A 20,478-nucleotide genomic window follows, 5' to 3' on the forward strand; every position below is an offset into this window, starting at 1 on the left:
GTGAGACTTGTTACTGTTTTTGGAATATCAAATGCGACATGGGGAGCTTGCCAGGCTCTGCCGTGCAGACAGGTTACTCTCGGTAGCTTGCTGGGCTCTCCAAGAGGGACAGAGGATTCAAACCCGGGTCAGCCACGTGCAAGGCAAATGCCCTACCCGCTGTGCAATTGCTCCAGCCCTTAAAGAAAGGGATCTGAAACATACAGCTCCATTTTTAGGCACTAATACTTTCTCAGAGTTATAGATATCCTTGAATTCTGAGTAATATCATTTTCCCTCTGATTGAGTGTTTCTCAAAATTTCCTCATAGCATTAGGGGTTTTTCCTCCACCCACACCCCCAACTTGTCTCCACATTGCTATTAACTGGCCAGTTACCCAAACACTCTGGAATCGAGTTCCTTATTTGTAAGGTGTTGGCTTGCCCTGGATTCTTCCTCCTTATGTTTTACTTCAGATCTAACACACTGCATGAGATCCAGTGATCCTGCCCTTTGAGAAGTTTTAAAAAATGGAAGAGGGAGGAATAGAGGTGATTCTGTGTACCACCCTCATTATTGCATTTCCTGCTACTTTATATCTTTCCTTTTACATATAATGAACACACTAATATAACACTCTAAGGAGCCTTTTACTGCTAAATGAGGTCACTAATTATAGTATCAAAAATAATAGCAATAGTAGAGGATTGCATTCATTTATTTAGTACTTAATCTCTCAGCAGTGTGTTAAGGGTTTTACATACAATAATGCTCTTAATCTTCATGAAATGCCTCTGTAGCCAACACTATTATTATTCCCAGTTTAAAAGAGGAAATTTAGGCTTATTCTGAAAAGTGGCTTAGATTGCAATGCAGAATTTGGAGAGGTTCAAGGTCTCAGAAAATAGGGTTTAAGAGGCTCTCAAAGATACTACATTTGTTATAATAAAAGAATTTCTAAACCAAATATCTTTAAGTCTTCAGCTTCAGGAAAAACCTCTGTCCTATTGTCCTTATTACACTTCTCCTTTTTTTCCTCCTTTTTAAACTCACCTTGTGTACTCAAGAGTTTCTGTGACTTCATCCTGTTGAATGAATCTAACTCTCTTTAGAGATGTTCCAATGCAAATTATATTTCTTGTTAAAGTTTCTACCTGTTTTTCCTTTCCCCTGCTTGACTCTTATTGTGTGTCATACTTTCAGTTTTCCTGTTTTTGTTTTTGTTTTTTTTTTTTTCAAATCTCAGCACATACTTAAATAACCTGTTCTACCAACCTTTTCACAAATTGTCAGGCTGCAAAAGTACCCATTTTTTCAAGTCTCTCTCTTGGTATCTCAGTAAAATTGCTGCAGTTCCCCTTCAGTACTCCCTGTAAGCACCAAACTTTCTTGAAGAGTTCTGAAATAGTACAGAACATTCTGTTTTTTTAAGTTTGGTTTCAGTCTTTGGCTTGCTGTACTTTATCCCCTCCATGCATGACCACCCAGAAACATTTTGTTAAGGCTGTTTAGGGACTGACACCACAGCACCACCAAAGAACTAAATTGTTGCAGATCTGTTTGTTAACTAAATTTAATCATTTCTGCTGGGGGGCGGGGCATGGGGAAGGAAGAACTTTAATTTTCATACAGAATTGCCCTGAGCATGAAGTCAGATAGACTCTATTTTGCAGCTTTTTCCCAGTATAAACCTAGATTTCTGGTTTATATAATTTTGACAAGCACAGTATCTTCAATAGAGGAGAAATTTACATTTGAAGTAAGTTTGAAGGAGACAAAGCATTTATCTTTCTGGGCTCTATTCAGCATCCTGGCTGATCAAAGACCACATTTACATTTTAGGGGGTCTGAGCTAGGAAGTATTCTAGGCAAGAGCAAACAAAATGCCAACATTGAGATAAGAATTTAATACTCATAAAATATGTAAAAGAAGGTTCAAGCCCAGGGCCCAGTTTTTAACAGTTGGCCTATTTACCAGAATCTCTTCAACAAAAGGCTGGAATTGCAAATGGAGAGAATTATCTCAGCACTTAAGTATTCAAAGGAAGTTTGTTTCTCCCCCTACCCCAAAGAAAAGATCCTTTGTGAGAGTTTATTTCTGCACAATAATATAGATTTTTTAATTTCAGGGTCAGGAAGATAGCTCAAAAGGCTATTGCACATGATTCTCCCACTGGAAGCCGGAGTACCATCCCTGGCACTACCTGGTCTCCAGTATACTGCTGGAAGTAGCCCCAGAGCATCACAGGGGGTGGTCCAAAAACAAACCCAAAACAATTTTTCTGTCACATGTTTTACTAACTAGCACTTAATTCAGGCTAGAGAGAGGAACTGAACTTTAAAGGAAAAGTAAAGTTTGTCCTTACCTTGGCACAGGCGTTCTAGCCCTTTCCCTTTTCCTCACGGAAAAGTATCTCAGGAGGAGGTGAAGCAAAATAGTTTTTATTGAAAGAAATTTAGAGAGATGTGAAGGGAGAGAGATACAGAGACAGAAATAGACAGAGATCCATTGAATATAGGCTTTTCCAAAAAGTTAAAGGAAATAATGCCTTTGGGAACAGATTATATGCAATTTCTCCCAACTGTCTTGGCCTGGAGTTCTCTGCATACATAAGAGTTCATCTGGGTGTCAAATGTCTCGTTCATATTCTTATCATGACCCTTCACTCTTCTCTGTGTGGTATCTTGGTCTCTGCATCTGGTTGGTGCCTCAATATTTCCAAGGAATTTAGGATTTGAATCTCAAAGGGATGTGTTTTTCAGGCTTCAGAGATACTTCACTAGGCAATTTCTTGAATTTTATTATTTCCCCAAATCTCATTACCAGAGACCCCTAACTATATATGCCTAGCAACACGGGGGTTCTCCAAAGAAACAGAACAAGTATGACATAAACATTTGACTTGTGATTATAACTACAGAGGCTGAGAAGTAATATAATCTGCTATATGCAAACTGGAGATCCAGGAAAATTGATAAATTAGTTTGTGTCTGGGAAGCTGGAATAATTGGAGAGTCAATATGATCTAAGATATCCCAAAAGAGTTAAGTGGGTGAGGGGAAAGGAATAATTCCTCCTTCCTCTACCTTTTGTTCTATCTACATCCTCCAAAGAATGAATAGTACCTAGCCAAGTACCCTGAGGAGGGCAGACTGCTTTAATGAATCCTTCAATTCATATCCTCATTTCTCTAAAAAGCACCATCATAGACATACACCAAAATTCAAATTCAGTGTTAATTTAGCACACAAATGGATTTGGTTCAACTATTCTTACTATACAAATAAAGATAATAACTATGTCTAGCTATCCTAGATAGCTAGATAACCCAACTATCCTAGGTACAAGGATAAATGCAATATCCCATTCTGCAGAAGAGAAAATAAAATCTTTGAGTGGTATTTACTCTTCCTCATAGCTTATAATTTATATGTTGAGCTGCTGAGAGGAGGACCTCTCAATTAGTGCTTGGGAAACCTGGAGTAATTACTGGGGAAACTCAACCCATTAGGCCAGATGGTTCTGTTCGTGTGAAAGTAGATTTTCCTGAGCTGGTGGGTTCTTGAGAGTTGTATGAAAGATTTTCACATTAAAATAAGAAGGTTAAGTTAGAGCTTATTGTACAGTTCAAATTGACGGTACAGTTCTTCCCCACTATTCAGGACTCTCATCCTCCCCATGTACAGTGACACTTGTTCTGTCTCATGATGCCTGGTCTAGATTATGATTTCCTACATAGTAAACCTTCAGTGTATAATGGCTTGTCCCTAGGCCACTTTCTATCTACTTTATGCTTTCCTAGCAGGAGCTCTTGTTGCTGGGCCTGTCTTGGACAACCCCACAGTAGCTTCTGTCATCCTTGCTTTTCTAGTCTCTGGTCACAACCAAGGTGCATGTGGGTGAAACCCCTGTCCTGGTGATATAGGCAGGTAGACAGGGAAGGCCCCCTCCCAAGGCAATGGCAAAAGCTAACCTTGCAGAAAACAGGAAAAAACAGGAACTAAGGCCTCACCTGGCAACAGCAAAGGATCCAAAGGTCCTGCAGGAACAAAAGGCCAGGAAAGGAATTTCAAAGAAGACCATTACCCCCTGGTAACCTCCTTAGCAATGGACTTTTACCTAGGTAGAAGTCCACATGGGGCAAGTTGGAGAAACCCTATAAAGGCCACCTTGAACTAAGGAAGGGTGCGCATATGCTACCCTAGCCCAAGTGCTACTTGCGCCCATGTGGCCAAGCACATGTAGTGCCCGAGCACATGTGTCACCCGCGTCACCCCTCTTGAGATGTGTACTTTCATGTTTTCATGTCCAATGGTGGATGTGCCTAGGGGCTTTTTCTCTGCCCTTGGAGAAGCCTCTGTTCTCTCTTGAGCACATTACTCTGTCTCACTATCTCCCCCTCCACACCTACAAAAAATGTCCAAATAATATCTATTTACTTCACTGCTTGTCAACTCCTGAAATTTCTTCAAGGCGAGATAACCCAGTAACCCTGGGTCCCAGGTGGCAGAGGCAGATGGGGAGAAAGTCACCATCTTTCTCCTCCCCGCTTCACTTAAGTCATTCATGGGGCCCACTCGCATCATTTGCACCTTGTCATTGCCTGCGTCAAGCCCTGCCTGTACTGAGCCATGCATCTGTCTAGACTATGAATCCTGCCTATATTCTGCCATCTATCCAGGCACACGAACCCTACCTGATCCTGCAGTCCTTTTGGGTATAGGTGAGTATTTGAAAAGAGAGAGTCTGGCTGGAGGCTTCCTTTTATCCACTGTTATCTCCCATCCCCAGCCACCCCATTGTCTATCTAAAAATACAAAAGGCAGGAAGAAAACACACATATTAAAACAAAGCAAAATAAGAAGGAAATACTCACAAATGACAGGCCTACCTGTAATTGGTCACATGCTTGTAGCTTCTATTTATAACTAATTTTTTCTAGTATTCTGTATTACCTTACCCAATTACCAGTCAATATTGATAAAAATATCAATAAAAGTAACCATCACACCAAGACTCAAATTATTTCGTTGACTTGGAATCCTAAGAGTTTATTTCAAAGTTTTAAGAGAAATTTAATATTTCTCTTTTGATATTTTATTTGAATTTTTTCAATTAATTAAATAATTAAATCAAATAATTATTTAATTATTTTTAAAAAATAATTAAATCAAAAAATTTTTGATATTTATATTGAAAATTTGATATTTTAAGAGAGGTTTGATATGGAGATAAAAGGACGTAGATCTATAAATTCTTACTGTCTATAAGAGTTAGAGACAAAATGGCTTACATAATTGACAGTAAAAGTCTGCTTTGGTAAAAGTAATATTTGTTCATTGTAAAAAGCTCTAGGTTTTATAAACTTTGATTGCTGTTTAGACTTTTTTGCCAGAAAAAAAGTGATTTGTTTAGGCTGAGTCTAAATCTTATTTCTTTGTAGCCTGAATCATTGTTGCAGAAACAGACAAGGAAATGTTAGGTTATGATTTTTAAGGGGTAAAAGTGGATCTTAACTTGATGATGAATGAATATTATACTTAGTTTATGATGCTCAAAGACTTCTGAGAACAAAGTATAAGAACTGAGAATTTCAAAACCACTTGATAATCAATGCTTCAGAAACCCTGTAGCTTATGAAAAAGAACTGCCATTACCACTGTAATTTGACAAAGATTATGAAGGGAAAGTCTGAGTATAAAAATAAATCTGAAGGATTATTGTTTGGTCTTGCACAAAGAGGGTGTAGTTAAAGTGGCACAAAGAAAAGAAAAGTTCATTTTGTAATATTATTTGAAATTACAGGAGTGCCCAATAAATAAGGTTGAGATAGGAAATCATCTAAGATAATTTTGACCATAAAATGAAATAAAGTTAGTTTATTTGTTTAAAAAGAAGAAAAATCAGTTTTAAAGAATATCATTGCAGAATATTCTAAAATAAAAGAATTTATGTTTAAATTATATTAAACCATATTTAACATGGGGCTGGAGTGATAGCACAGTGGTTAGGACATTTGCCTTGCACGCAGCGAACATGGCTGACCTGAGTTCGATTCCTCCGCCCCTCTCAGAGAGCCCGGCAAGCTACCGAGAGTATCTCGCCTGCATGGCAAAGCCTGGCAAGCTACCCATGACGTATTCGATATGCCAAACACAGTAACAAGTTTCACAATGTTACAGGGCCCGCTTGAGCAAATCAATGAACAACCGGGTAACAGTGACAGTGATATTTAACATGAAATTATATTAAGTATTTTAACATATTTAACAATAGTTAGCTAAAACTCACAAGACCTTTCTACTTTTAAAGTAAATGTACTATAATGAACGTGTTCTCAAAAGATATTTTAAATAGAGTATTTATGTCTTCTTTTGCTGCTCCAAACTTAGAGATTTAAAAATGACACAATCATACAGTTCCATAATTTGGAAGCCCGCCACAGGTCTGTTGGACTGAAATCCAGGTCTCAACAGGGCTGTATTTCTTCCAAGTGGCTCTATGGGAGAATCACTTTTCTTGCCCATTCAGATCTTTGACCAAATTCAGCTCCATGTGATTATAGGATTGAAATCTTCATTTTTGTTGCCTGCTGACTGTCTCCCCAGCTTCTAGAAGCTGCTCTTATTCCTTGGTTCATGACCTGTTCCCTTCTACTTTCATTGTCCCATCTCTCTCTGATTTGTTCTTTTAATTTCCTTTTCCACTAGTCAATTTTATGATTACATCTGGCCCAGTGAAATAATCCAGCAGAATCTCATTAATGTCTTTAAAGTCCAGTTTTCAATTAAGGTAATAAATTTACAGATCCTTAATCTGAGGATTAAGGTGTGGATATTTTGTTTTTCTAAGGACAGCGAGTAAGCCTCCCTGCTTGCCACAGAGATGAGCAGAGAGATGGAGATTCTCCTTTCTTTTTTTTTTTTTTTTTAAATTTTTTTTAAATTTTAATTTATTTATTGAACCACCATGAGAAAAATTACAAAGCTTTCAGGTTTAAGTCTCGGGCATACAATGATCAAACACTCATCCTTTCACCAGTGCATATTTCCCCCCCACCAAGAACCCCAATATACCTCCCATCCCACCCCTTCCGATGCCTGTGAGGCAGATGATTTCCATTTAACTCTCCCTCTACTTTGATTACATTCATTATTTCGACAAAAGATGCACCATTATTATTTGGAATTTTCCCCCAACAATCAGACCTGCTGAAAAGGTCTTTTTTTTTTTAATGATCTTTTCAGAAGTCTTTTTGGTCATTATGATTTCAGGAGAAAAAGTAAATGCTTGGGAATAATCTGTGTGATTTAGGGTGGTTGCTAAGTAGTTGATTTTAATATGACATTAGTTAATTATTTACATTCTCAAAACCATATTTGGGTTAATGGAGAGATATGGTTAATATGAAGTAGAGGTAAGGGAAGTAGATAATACAAATGGTTCATGTAGAATTAACTTAGGTGTAAGTGTGTATTTATCTCCAGATTGTAGAGTGGGTATGCAGAGCAAAGGAATTTAATGTTTTTATGTTCAAATAAAATGTTATTTGGTCTAAGAAATGAGTTAAAAAAGATTTTTATAGGGTCAAATAGAGAGAGGGTGGGGGAGAAAGGAAGAGAGATGGGGAGAAAGAGGGAAAGGGAGAGAGAGAGAGAAAGAGAGAGTCATAAGTATCCTAGAGTACTCCTAGGTGTGCTTCAAACCCACCTCCTCCCAGTTAAAAATAGGTCCAGTTTTGAGTACATGGCACTAGTTGAAAAACAAATCTCATAATTGACTATATTTTTTCTCCAAGATACAGCTTAATTAAGAGTATGGCTTGCCTTGACTAACACTCTATCAAGAAGTAAATTGGAACAAATATTTATATGCATATTGAGCACCTAAAATGTCTACCTGAATTAGGTTCTAAATAATAATATGCTCTCTGTTGTTAAGTCTGTCAAGGAAAGTAGTTTATATACATATTTGTTAATAGGATTCACAGGAGAAATATTGTTTCTCTTATAACAAGAGTAATTTTATTATATGTGTACAATGCTTAATAAGAGGTAACAATAACTATACAATTTGTGGACTGTGGGTTTATAAACCGGCTGGCTGGGAAAGTAAGTTCAAAGAAAATTATGGTTATTGTCTCAGGTGAGGCAGTTTGGTTTGGTGTTAGTGGTTAATGAATCCTCATGACAGAATAGTTTGTTCCTTGTAAAACTGTGAGATAAGGTGGTTAAACAACCATCTATCTCCAGAGTGGTATTTGCCCTTTTCCTTCTGTCTGCATCTTGACCTGGTTTAAAATTAAAGATACAATGCTTGAAAACATCTTTTAGGATTGGGACACAAGACAAAAGACAAAGGGGAGTGAAAGGATGTAACAATTATATATGTGAGGAGCAGGATGGATTCATCAATATTGGCTTTCTCCCTTCCAATGTCTTATTATACATTTGTGCAGAAATTCTTTAAATGTATGAAAAATAATGGATCTTGATCTTACATTCTACTAGCAACAAAATTAATACAAGATGAATAATAAAATCTATTGCAAAAGATAAAATAGCAATGTTGGACTTTTGACTTACCTTTTAAAATTTCCCTGATGAACAAGAAATAGCCTTACAAATTTGAAAAACTCATGGATTCAAATCCATTAAAATATCTATTCATTAAAGATGTGTATTTTTATGATTATATTTATCTTTATTGAAATAACAATTGTTCCTCTTTTCAAAAACTACTTTAGTAGTTTCCCTAGTTACAAAATAGTTACAACTCTATTTTTAATTATCACTGATACCATATCTTATAATAGCAAAAATTAGAAATGTATTATATTATAAAGCAAAACAGTGAAATGGTATCATTATACATAATCATATTACAAAATCCTTATTCAAGTTGATTCTTTTTATAAAATTAGTATAATTTATTACTGTAAATATTTTACCTTTTTAATATATTAAATTATACTATATATATGAAAACTAAATAATAGTAATGAATAAAAAAATCGGAGTGATAAATTAGTACCTTTAATTATCAAAAAGAGTAAAGAAAGGAATTTTGATGATTTATTTTCTTTTCATCAAGGAAAAATCAAGAAGATGATTTCTAATGTGTAATGTGTATTAGAAATTATAGTATGAAAAATTATTTATAACTTTATACCAAAACCACAATGACACAATCCCTGTAAACTGAAAGTAAGTTTTGGATTTGCAAAGATTCAAAACTTACTGAGTTTTACAGCTTCATTCTTCCTTTTCAGAATTAATTGTATTAGTAAATTTAAGACACAGCTTGTCAATTAACAAAAATCACTTTCTGTAATTTTGACTAAGACTATACTGAATCAATCTTATTCATGGTTAATGGCAATTGAATCTTTTAACAATACTATCTTCTAATCCACAACATAATATTGTTCTTCAATTTATTAAGATTTTCTATAATTTTAAGAAACATTTTTTTGTTTTCTGTGAAGATTTTTATGCCTTTTTTGCTTAACTTATTACTAAATACTTTACAATTTTGAATCAATGTTTTCTGGTTTTCTGTGTAGATTTTTATGCTTATTTTCCTAAACTTATTATTAAATACTTTATTGCTAATGGTTTGTAAGTATAATGAAAGAGGTGTTAAATTGGGCCTCACCTGGCTTTTCTTAAGACTATGCTCCTGGCTGTGATCAGAGATTCCCTTGGAGGTGTTCATGGGACGTGTGTGGTACCAGGGATTGAATCTGGATTGGCTGTGAACAAGGTAATAGCTTAACCCCTATATTCTCTGGTCCAGTATAATTTTATTATAAATTACATTTGCTGATTTTCTCTCAATTCAGTTACTTTAGATTGATCTTTATTTTTTTCCCTCTGTATCCCCCTATACGGGCTGGAGTGATAGCACAGTGGTAGGACATTTGCCTTGTGAGCAGCCAGCCTGGCAGATTTGGGTTCGATTCCTCTGCCCCTCTTGAAAAGTCGGGCAAGCTACCAAGAGTATCTCGCCCACCCTACAAAGTCTGTCAAGCTACCCGTGATATATACAATATGCCAAACACAGTAACAAGTCTCAAAATGGAGACGTTACTGGGCCCACTCGAGCAAATTGATGAATAACAGAAGGACAGTGCAGTGGTATATCCCCCTATATTGATTTTATATCCTATGACTTTGATGCATTCATTGATTGATTCTAGTAAAATATACTATATTATAGATTATTTGGGGATTTTTTAATAAAATTTTTTAATAAAAATTCTTCATCAAGATCATGAATGATCGGTTTTGAGGCTTTTCATGTTCCTAGAACAAATAGACGCTATTGGGCTATAATAGCATGCGACAGGAACAAATGGAGATGTTACTGGTGCCCGCTCGAGCAAATCGAAGATAAACGGGAAGTCAAGTGATCAAGTGATCAATAAGAATTTTATGAAAAGAAACCATTTTATTTCTTTCCAACATCAAATTAAATGCGAAGTAAATATATTGAGAGTGATATTCATGTTTGTTCCCATTCTTAAGGAGAACATTTTAAAACTTTTCATATTTGACTTATTAGTTGTATTTTACTCATGATGTTAACCATGGGTCAGATTAAAGAAGTTCCACACTTTCTAATTTTGAGAGTATATCCTATGAGCATGTTTTGAAATGTATGATATGCTTTGTCATTCATATTGAAATTTGAACTTAATATAATATAAATGAAGTAACTATGCTATTTATTTCTGTTAAGATAACCCATCTTCCTGGGGTAAATCCCTATTTACTATATATATATATAGTAAATGATATATATATATATCATTTACTATATATATTGTCACTGTCCTCCCGTTGTTAATCGGTTTGTACGAGCAGGCAGAGTAACATATCCATTTTGAGACTTGTTGTTACTATGTTTGGAATATTGAATACGTCATGGGTAGCTTGCCAGGTTTTGCCTTGCGGGTGAGATACTCTCAGTAGCTTGACTGGCTCTCTGAGAGGGGCGGAGGAATTGAACCAGTCTCAGCCAGGCTGGCTACATGCAAGGCAAATGCTCTACCATTATGCTATCGCTCCAGCATATATATATATATATATATATATATATATATATATATTGCACATTTAATTTGTTTATTTATTTAATTAAATTTTTATTAGTGAAACACCATGAGGTACAGTTGGAGACTTACAGATTTTTGTGCTTGGGTTTCAATTATACAATGATCGAGTACCAATTCCTCCACCAGTGCCCATTTTCCACCACCACTGATGCCAGTATCCCTCCCACCCCTATCCCCCCACCCCACCCTGCTTCTGTGGCAGGGCATTCTCTTTTGTTCTCTCTCCCCTTTGGGTGCTGCGGTGTGCAAAAGAGGCATTGAGTGGCAATCATGTTCAGTCTATAGTCTACTTTCAGTATGCATCTCCCATCCTGGGAGGATCTTCCCAACACCCTTTATTTGTGTTCTTTTCTCTATCTGTGCTGCCTTTTCCCCTAGCATGTGCGGCTGGCCTCCAAGCCATGCAGTAAACCTCCTGGTGCTTATCTTGGCAACTCTTGGGTGTTAGTCTCCTATTTTGCTACTTTATGTTCCCCAGATGAATGCAATTTTTTCTATTTCTGTCCCTCTCTTTCTGACTCATTTCGCTTAGCATGATATTTTCCATGTAGTACTAATTGTATTTAAATTTCATGACTTCATCTGTTCTAACCGCTACATAGTACTCCATTGTATAGATGTACCAACATTTCTTTAACCAGTCATCTGTTCTCGGGCACTCAGGTTTTTTCAGATTCTGGCAATTGTAAAGTGTGCTGCAATGAACAAACAAGTGCAGATGTCACTTCAACTATACTTTTTTGCCTCTCTGGGTTATATTCCCAGGAGTGATATTGCTGGGTCAAATGGGACCTTCATTTTTAATTTTCCAGAATGATCCCTACTGTTTTCCAAAAGGGCTGAACCAGTAGGCATGCCCACCAGCAGTGAAGGAGTGTCCCTTTCTCGCCACATCCATGCCAGCACCAGTTGCTTTTGTTCTTTTGGATGTGGGCCAGTCCTTGTGGTATGAGATGATATTTCATTATTGTTTTAATCTGCATCTCCCTGATGATTAATGATGTAGAGCATTTTGTCATGTGCCTTTTTGCCATTCGGATTTCTTCTTTGAGAAAGTTTCTGTTCATTTCATCACCCCATTTTTTGATGGGGCTGGGTTTTTTCTTCTTGTGGAGTTCAACGGGCACTTTGTATATTTTTGATATCAACCCCTTTTCAGATGGGTATTGGGCGAATATCCTTTTCCATTCTGTAGACTGTCTTTGTATATTGGTCACTGTTTCTCTGGAGGTGCAGAAGCTTCTTAGTTTAATATAGTCTAGTTTAAGATAGTCCCATTTGTCTATCTCTGTTTTCACTTGGTTGGCCAGTGGTATGACATCTTTGAATACCATTAGCTTCAATGTCATGGAAGGTTTTTCCAACTTTGTCTTCAATGTACCTTATGGAATCTGGTCTGATGTTGAGGTCTTTAATCCATTTTAATCTTACTTTTGTACATGGTGTTAGGCAGAGATCGAGCCCACTTTTTTGCATGTAGCCCTCCAGTTTTTCCAGCACAATTTGTTAAAGAGGCTTTCCTTGCTCCACTTCATATTTCTTTCCCCCTTATCTAAGATTAGATGATCATATACTTGGGAGGAGATGTCAGTATATGCAACCCTGTTCCATTGGTCTGCAGCTCTGCCTTTGTTTCAGTACCATGATGCTTTAATTACTACTGCTTTGTAGTATAGTTTGAAGTTAGGGAGGTTCATTCCTCCCATTTTCTTTGTCTCCCACAAATTGCTTTAGCTATTCATGGGGGCTTATTTTTCCATATGAATTTTAGGAGTGTTTGCTCCATTTCTTTAAAGAATGTCATGGGTATCATATAGGGATAACATTGAATTTCTATAATACTCTGGGTAGTATTGCCATTTTGACAATGTTAATTCTTCCGTTCGATGAACAGGGGATATCTTTCCATTTCTTCGTGTTCTCTTTTATTTCCTGAAGTAGGGTTTTGTAGTTTTCTTTGTACAGGTACTTTACTTCCTTAGTTAAGCTGATTCCTAGGTAACTTGATTTTCTGAGGCAAAATTATGAACAGGATTGTTTTATTCATTTCACTTTCTTCTCTCTCATTATTTGCGTATAGGAAAGCCATTGACCTTTGAGTATTGATTTTATAGCCTGCAACTTTGCTATACAAGTCTATAGTTTCTAGGAGTTTCTTGGCAGAGGTTTTACGGTTCTCTTAGTATCATATCATCTGCGAATAGTGAGAGCTTGATATCTATTGATATGATCCTATGTTTTTTATCTTTTCATTTGTTGATATGATGGATTATGTTGATGGATTCCCAAATGTTAAACCATCCTTGCATTTCGGGATAAATACCACTTGGTAATGGTGTATGATCTTTTTGATGAGTAGCTGAATTCTGTTTGCTAGTATTTTGTTGAAAATCTTTGCATCCATATTCATCAGGGATATTGGCATGTAGTTTTCTTTTCTTGTGGTATCTTTGTTTCCATTTGGTATTAGAGAGATTTGGGCTTCATAGAAACTGTTTGGGAGAGTTTCTGTTTCTTCAATTTCCTGGAAAAGCTTGAGAAGGACTGGCAGTAGGTCCTCTTTAAGTGTTTGGAAAAATTCGTTAGTGAATCCATCTGGAGCTGGGCTTTTGTTTTGGGGAAGACTTTCGATTACAGTTTCAATTTCCTTGATGTTAATAGATCTACTAAGCTATTCTAGATCTTCTTGATTCAGCCTTGGGAGATTATAGAAATCCAGGAATTTATCCATTTCTTCTAGGTTCTCTTGTTTCGTGGCATACAGACTTTCAAAGTAGTATCTGATGATCTTTTGAATTTCTTCGGTTTCTGTTGTGATATCCCATTCTTATTTCTGATTTGGTTTTTTAGGGTTCTCTCTCTTCTCTCTCTCTGTTTCTTTGTAAGTGTTGCTAGTGGTTTATCTATCTTGTTTATTTTCTCAAAGAACCAGCTCTTGGTTTTATTGATTTTTCGGACTTTTTTTTTTTTTGGTTTCCATGTTGTTGATTTCTGCTCTAAATTTTATGATCTCTTTATTTCTGCCTGATTTGGGCTCCTTTTGTTGATTGTTTTCTAAGATATTTAGCGGTGAAGTCAAGTTGTTTATGTGGTCCCTTTCTTCCTTCCTCAGAAATGCTTGCAGAGCTATAAATTTTCCCCTTAACACGGCTTTAGCTGCATCCTATAGGTTCTGGTAGCTCGTGTCTTCATTCTCATTTTCTTCCAGGCATCTTTTGATTTTGTCCTTGACTTCCTTCCTGATCCACTCATTGTTCAACTTTGAGTTGTTGAATTTCCAGGTGTTTGATTGGGTTCTTCGTGTCTGTGTGTTATTCACATCTATTCTCAGCATATTGTGGTCTGAAAAGATTGTTGATACTATTTCTATCTTCCTGATTCTACTGAGGTATGTTTTGTGTACTAGCACATGGTCTATTTTGGAAAATGTTCCGTGTGCACTAGAAAAGTATGTGTATTCTTTCTTTATGGATGTAAAGTTCTGTATATATTTCTATAAGCCCTCTCTCTTCTATTTCTTCCTTCAAAGCCAATACTGCCTTGCTGAGTTTTGTTCTTGTTGGTGTATCCAGAGGTTTTAAGGTGATGTTGAAGTCTTCGGCTACTATTGTGTTGCTAGCAATGTCCTCCTTAAAATCTGTTAGCAGTTGATTGTCTCGAACAGGCCCCAATAACGTCTCCTTCGTCCTAGCCCTGAGATTTTTTTTAAAAAGTGCAATATTCAAGGCTCTTTCAGAGTTAGCAGAATGAGATCCTTCATTTTTACTGGTATTTGGCATATTGGGTACGCCACAGGGAGTTTGCCAGACTCTGCCGTGTGGGCAGGTTACATTCGGTAGCCTGCCAGTTTGTCCAAAGTAGGAATGAAATGATAAGATGTCACGCAGCTGCATTTGCGGCTGCGTGCTTCCAGGAGCTGGGTTTTATAGTCTCTGAGTCTTGGCCGTTGATGGGATTACACGGCGCCAGGGGGCCATTTGGTGGGTGTGAGCCCCACCTACTGGAATTTGGAGGATCTGGGTGGAGGATGCTAAGTCCGGATCCGAGTAGGCTTGGAGATCTCAGCCCCAGGACCCGCATGCCTTTGTTCCTCTACCGGTACCTTCATGCCTGTGGAGAGTGGTCTCAGCATGGTGGTGGCTGGTTCTGGAGTCTTTGGCTGCCGGAGCCCTGGTCGGGGCGGGGAGGAAAACTCAACCCGCTCCCCTCCAAGGGGCCCCGGTGAGGACAGCCAAGCGTGAGGGCAGGAGACTATAAAACCCAGCTCCCAGAAGGGAACAGCGCAGAGTCTCCTGCCCCTGCGCCTGTTAGCAGTTGTTTTCAATATTTAGCTGTTTCCTCATTAGGTGCGTGTATATTTAAGAGTGTGATTTCTTCCTGTTTTACATATCCCTTGATGAACAGAAAATGGTCTTCGTTATCCCTACTTATATTTTGCAACTTGAAATTGATGTTGTCAGATACTAGTACGGCCACCCCAGCTTTTTGGAGGGAGCTGTTTTCTTGTAGGTTTCGTTTTCCATCCTTTAACTTTGCATCTGTGTTTGCTCTTCCCGTTCAGATGAGTTTTTTGTAGGCAGCATAATGTTGGGTTCTGTCTCTGAATCCATTTTGCCACTTTGTTTCTCTTAGTTGGTGAATTTAGACCAATGATGTTGATAGATATTATTCTTATGGGTTTTTTTGTCATCTTTCTGTAAGGATCTGTTGTGCTTGTAAGGTTTTTCTTGTCTGATAGTAGCCCCTTTAACCCCTCTTTTAGGTTTGGTTTTGACTCTGTGACGTTCCTGAGCTGTTATTTATCTAGAATATAGTTTACCTTTCCTTCGAGTTTGAGTGAGAATTTAGCTGGAATGAGTGTTCTTGGTGAAGCGTTCATTTCAGTGAGTTTTTTCGCTATATTCCATCATTGCCTTCAGGTTTGAAGGGTTACCTCTGATAGGTCTGCTGTGAATATAAAGGGGTGCTCCTTTGTATGTGATTTTATTCTGTGACCTTGCTGCTTGCAGAATTGTGTCTTTATCAGTGGCATCCATCATTCTAACTTTGATATGTCTTGGAGTGTTTTTGTTAGGGTCTCTTTTAGCTGGTACCCTTCGAGCTCCTTGAATCTGAATGACTGTATTGTCTAGCTCTGGGAATTTTTCAGCAATGATTTTTTCGACCGTGTCTTTTTCATTGGGATTGTTTCCCTGAGCTTCTGGTACTCCAATGATTCTAATGTTGTTCCTCTTGGAATCATTTCCTAGGACTCTAATTCACTCTCGAGCTATTTTGAGGTCTCTTTCTATTGTTTGTTGGTGCCTGTTGGCTTGGTGCAGTTGATCTTACAGCTCACTTATTCTGTCTTCAGATTTGGCCATTCTACTGTTGAGGGAACAGACTGAGTTTTTTATTTCATCTATGGAATCTTTTATTCGTGACATTCTGTGTGTAGCTTTCGAATTTCTGCTCTCATTTCTTCCTGTAATTTCTCGATTGTTTTTGTCATATTAATGAATATCTGTATGATTTTTCATTGAGTCCATTGAACATCTTCATGACTTCATATCTAAATTCTTTCTCAGAGAGGTCCTTTAAGTGAGTAGCACCTACTGAGGTTTCTGGACTCTTCCTGGTCCTCCCCACGTGGTGGGGATTTGTGTTGTTTCTTCATGTTGGTGTGGAGGTATGTGTACTGAGATGTTACACTAGATTTCTTGGTATGACTAAACTACCTGAGACTGCCTGAGTGTTGGCTGCCTAATATTAGGCCACACCCACTTCTTCATAAGCCACACCCAATTCCGAAGAGGCCACGCCCCCACAGGTACCTGGGGTGTGTGGAGGATACCAGCTGGGAGGGAAAGAAAACCGGCACAGCACTGGGGACGAACAGGAAGAGGCTCACGGCTGGTGGACGACCCAAGGTCTTAGAGGACGCTCCGGGCACTTGCAGAAAGAAAGCCAATTCCTGGGTTCAAGTACTGGCGGCTTAACTGACCTGGGGGGGGGAAGAAGACTGGCACAGCATTGGGGATGAACTATATATATATATTTAATTGATAAGCTTATTCTATTGTTATATTAGAAGTGACATTTGCATATATTCTTACAATAGATATATTTTAAAATTTTATCATCTTTCAGTATTTTAAACTTAACTCTTAATACTCCTACTAGTGCTAGTTACTGATAAAATATTCCCTGTTATCAGGTATTTTACACACACACGCACAAACACACACACACAGACACTACACTTGCCTACACAGTCACTGTTCTTTTTATGTAGTATAAACACAGCTGTTTCAAGAATTATGGTGACACTCCCAAGAGCAAAAAATAGTGAAGTGGAGGTTACAAAAATAGAAAAAAGAAAAATAATCATTGTAAGAGCTCAAATGTATAAAATAATGTCCGCCTTGGTGTCATGGTAGTAAAAATATCCCAAATGCTCTCTCTAGCAGCATACCATCATCACTCCATTACTCTAAATCTCATTTTTTCCATTTTTGCTATTAATTTTCTTGGTTCTCCATAATTAATAATAATATTGGTATCATAGCAAAAGTTTATTTCGCCTAATAGATAAATATTTACACATGATGGCATGCTGTGCAGCTAATAATGAGGAAGGAGGAGCTTGGTCATGACATGATAAATGCTAGAACCTGAGTGTAGTTCTGGTTTTGTGTCTATATGTTCTTGTATATACATGTGTGTGTGTGTGTGTGTGTGTGTGTGTGTGTGTATAAATGTGTGTGTGTATGGACTTTGTATTTTTATTCTGGTCTTTTTATATACATTTTATATGTTTTTATTTTATTTTGCATATTTTCTTTCTTTCTTTTAATGTACTGCTCTTCAGCCATTGGTTAAGCTGATTGAATTGGGCATGAACTCCACATTACTTTTTTTTGTGAATAACCATGAGATACAGTTATAAAGCTTCACTGATTGAGTTTCAGTCAAACAATGATTGCACATTCAATCCTCCACCAGTGGACATCCTCCACCACCAATGTTCCCAGCATTCCCCACCCTCCCACCCCTCCTCCTGCCTCTATGTTAGACAATCTCCCCTATAATCTCTTTCATATTGTTTGTTATGAATAGCAGAAGATGTTGCACAGCCACGAGAGTCGCTGCGTGCTCCCGGAATACCAAAATCCTAGATAATTAGGGTGTGGAGAAATCTCTGCAATGAGATGTTTGGTTCAGAGATTCTTTTGTGTGTCTCTGGATCATGGCCGCTAAGGATGCAGTTTGTGGGCATGACTTCCAGGGTCCCATGGGGGCAGCAGGGATGAGAAGGACCAGCCTGTCCCTTATCCCTTGAAGCCTGGAATTTGTCGTCACTGAACCCGCATAACTGCACTTCCCATTGGTTCTGGAAATTGACTACTGCCAGGGTTTATTGGGGGCAGGTGGAGGGATGACACTTTCCCTTGTCTGAGGCACCCCTCCCCCCCCCCCCCCCCCCCCCCGTTGTAGTTGGCCTGGCTTTTAGTCCGGAGGCATCTCTGCAAGCTGTGCGATTTGGTGATTCTTAAGTATGTGTCTGAATCGTGGCCATTAAGGAGCTTAAGTAGCAGCTGGAGGCAGTTCGAGGGCGTGACCTCAAGGGTCCCATGGGGCTCTTTCGCATATTTTCAAAGTTTATTCATATTAAATTTTCTATTATATTTTGGGACATATGGTTACAATAGTGTTAAAGTTTATATTAATATATAAAGTTGCTGAACCTTCACCACCTTCAGAGTGCCCATTGTCTTCCACTGTCCATATATCACATCTGGTTTAGTTCTCTTTACCCTCCTTACCCTTCCCTCCACCGTTTGTTTTATAACACAAAGCCAAATTTTTAAATATATTAGACAAATTATTTCAAAGTTTTTAGGTTTTAGTTTCCTTGCCTTTCAAAAATTATCTCTTCCTAGCTGGAGTAATAGAATAGCAGGAAGGCATTTGCTTTGCATGTGAACCACTACAGTATTATATCTGGCATCATATATAGGACCCAGAAGCCCCCAGTAGTGATTCCTGAGCACAGAGACAGGAGTAAAATCTGAGTACTACTGGGTATGGCCCCCAAATAAAAATAAAACAAAAAAGAATAATCCCTTCCTTGTAGAGTTCCTTTAAAACTTAAATTAATGAATGTAAGCCACTTCCCCCAAGGACTGATGTACCTGAAAGCTCAACTTTTTGATTTGTTTCAATTTGGGGCCACACCCAGAGGTTCTCGGGGCTTACTCCAGACTCCGCTCTCAAGAATCACTCCTCTTGTGGAGTTCAACCAGTACTTTGTATATCCTTGATATCAACCCCTTGTCAGATGTGTATTCGGCGAATATCCTTTCCTATTCTGTAGACTGTCTTTGTATTTTGGTCACTGTTTCTTTTGAGGTGCAGAAGCTTCTTAGTTTAAGATAGTCCCATTTGTCTATCTCTGTTTTCACTTGCTTGGCCAATGGCTTGACATCTTTGAAGATAACATTAGCTTCAATATCATGGAGGGTTTTGCCAACTTTTTCTTCAGTGTACCTTATGGACTCCAATCTGATGTTGAGGTCTTTAATCCACTTTGATTTTACTTTTGTACATGGCGTTAGGCAGAGATCTGAGCCCACTTTTTTGCATGTAGCTGTCCAGTTATGCCAGCACAATTTGTTAAAGAGGCTTGCCTTGCTCCACTTCACTTTTCTTGCCCCCTTATCTAAGATTAGATGCATGGGTGGAGATGTCAGTATATTTAAGCCTGTTCCATTGGTCTACAGCTCTGCCTTTGTTCTAGTGCCATGCTGTTTTAATTATTACTGCTTTGTAGTAGAATTTGAAGTTAGGGAGATTGATTCCTCCCATTTCCTTTTTCCCAAGAATTGTTTTAGCTATTCGTGGGGGCTTATTGTTCCACATAAATTTCAGGAGTGTTTACTCCATTTCTTTGAAGAATGTCATGGGTATCCCAATAGGGATCACGTTGAATTTATACAGTGCTTTGGGAAGTATTGCCATTTTGACAATGTTAATTCTCCTGTTCCATGAACAGGGAATATTTTTTTCATTTCCTCATGTACTCTTTTATTTTCTGAAGTAGTGTTTTGTAGTTTTCTTTGTACGTGTCCTTTACTTCCTTAGTCAAGCTTATTCCTAGGTACTTGATTTTCTGGGGCACAATTGAGAGCGGGATTGTTTTCTTCATGTCACTTTCTTCTTTTTTCACTATTTGTGTATAGAAAAGCCATGAACTTTTGGGTATTTATTTTATAGCCTGAAACTTTACTATACAAGTCTACTGTTTCTAGGAGTTTCTTGGTAGAGGTTTTAGGGTTCTCTAAGTATAGTATCATATCATCTGTGAATAGTGAGAGCTTGATTTCTTCCTTTCCTACC

Source organism: Sorex fumeus, unplaced genomic scaffold (assembly GCF_029834395.1).
Source record: "Sorex fumeus unplaced genomic scaffold, SorFum_2.1 ptg000086l, whole genome shotgun sequence".
NCBI lineage: Eukaryota > Metazoa > Chordata > Mammalia > Eulipotyphla > Soricidae > Sorex > Sorex fumeus.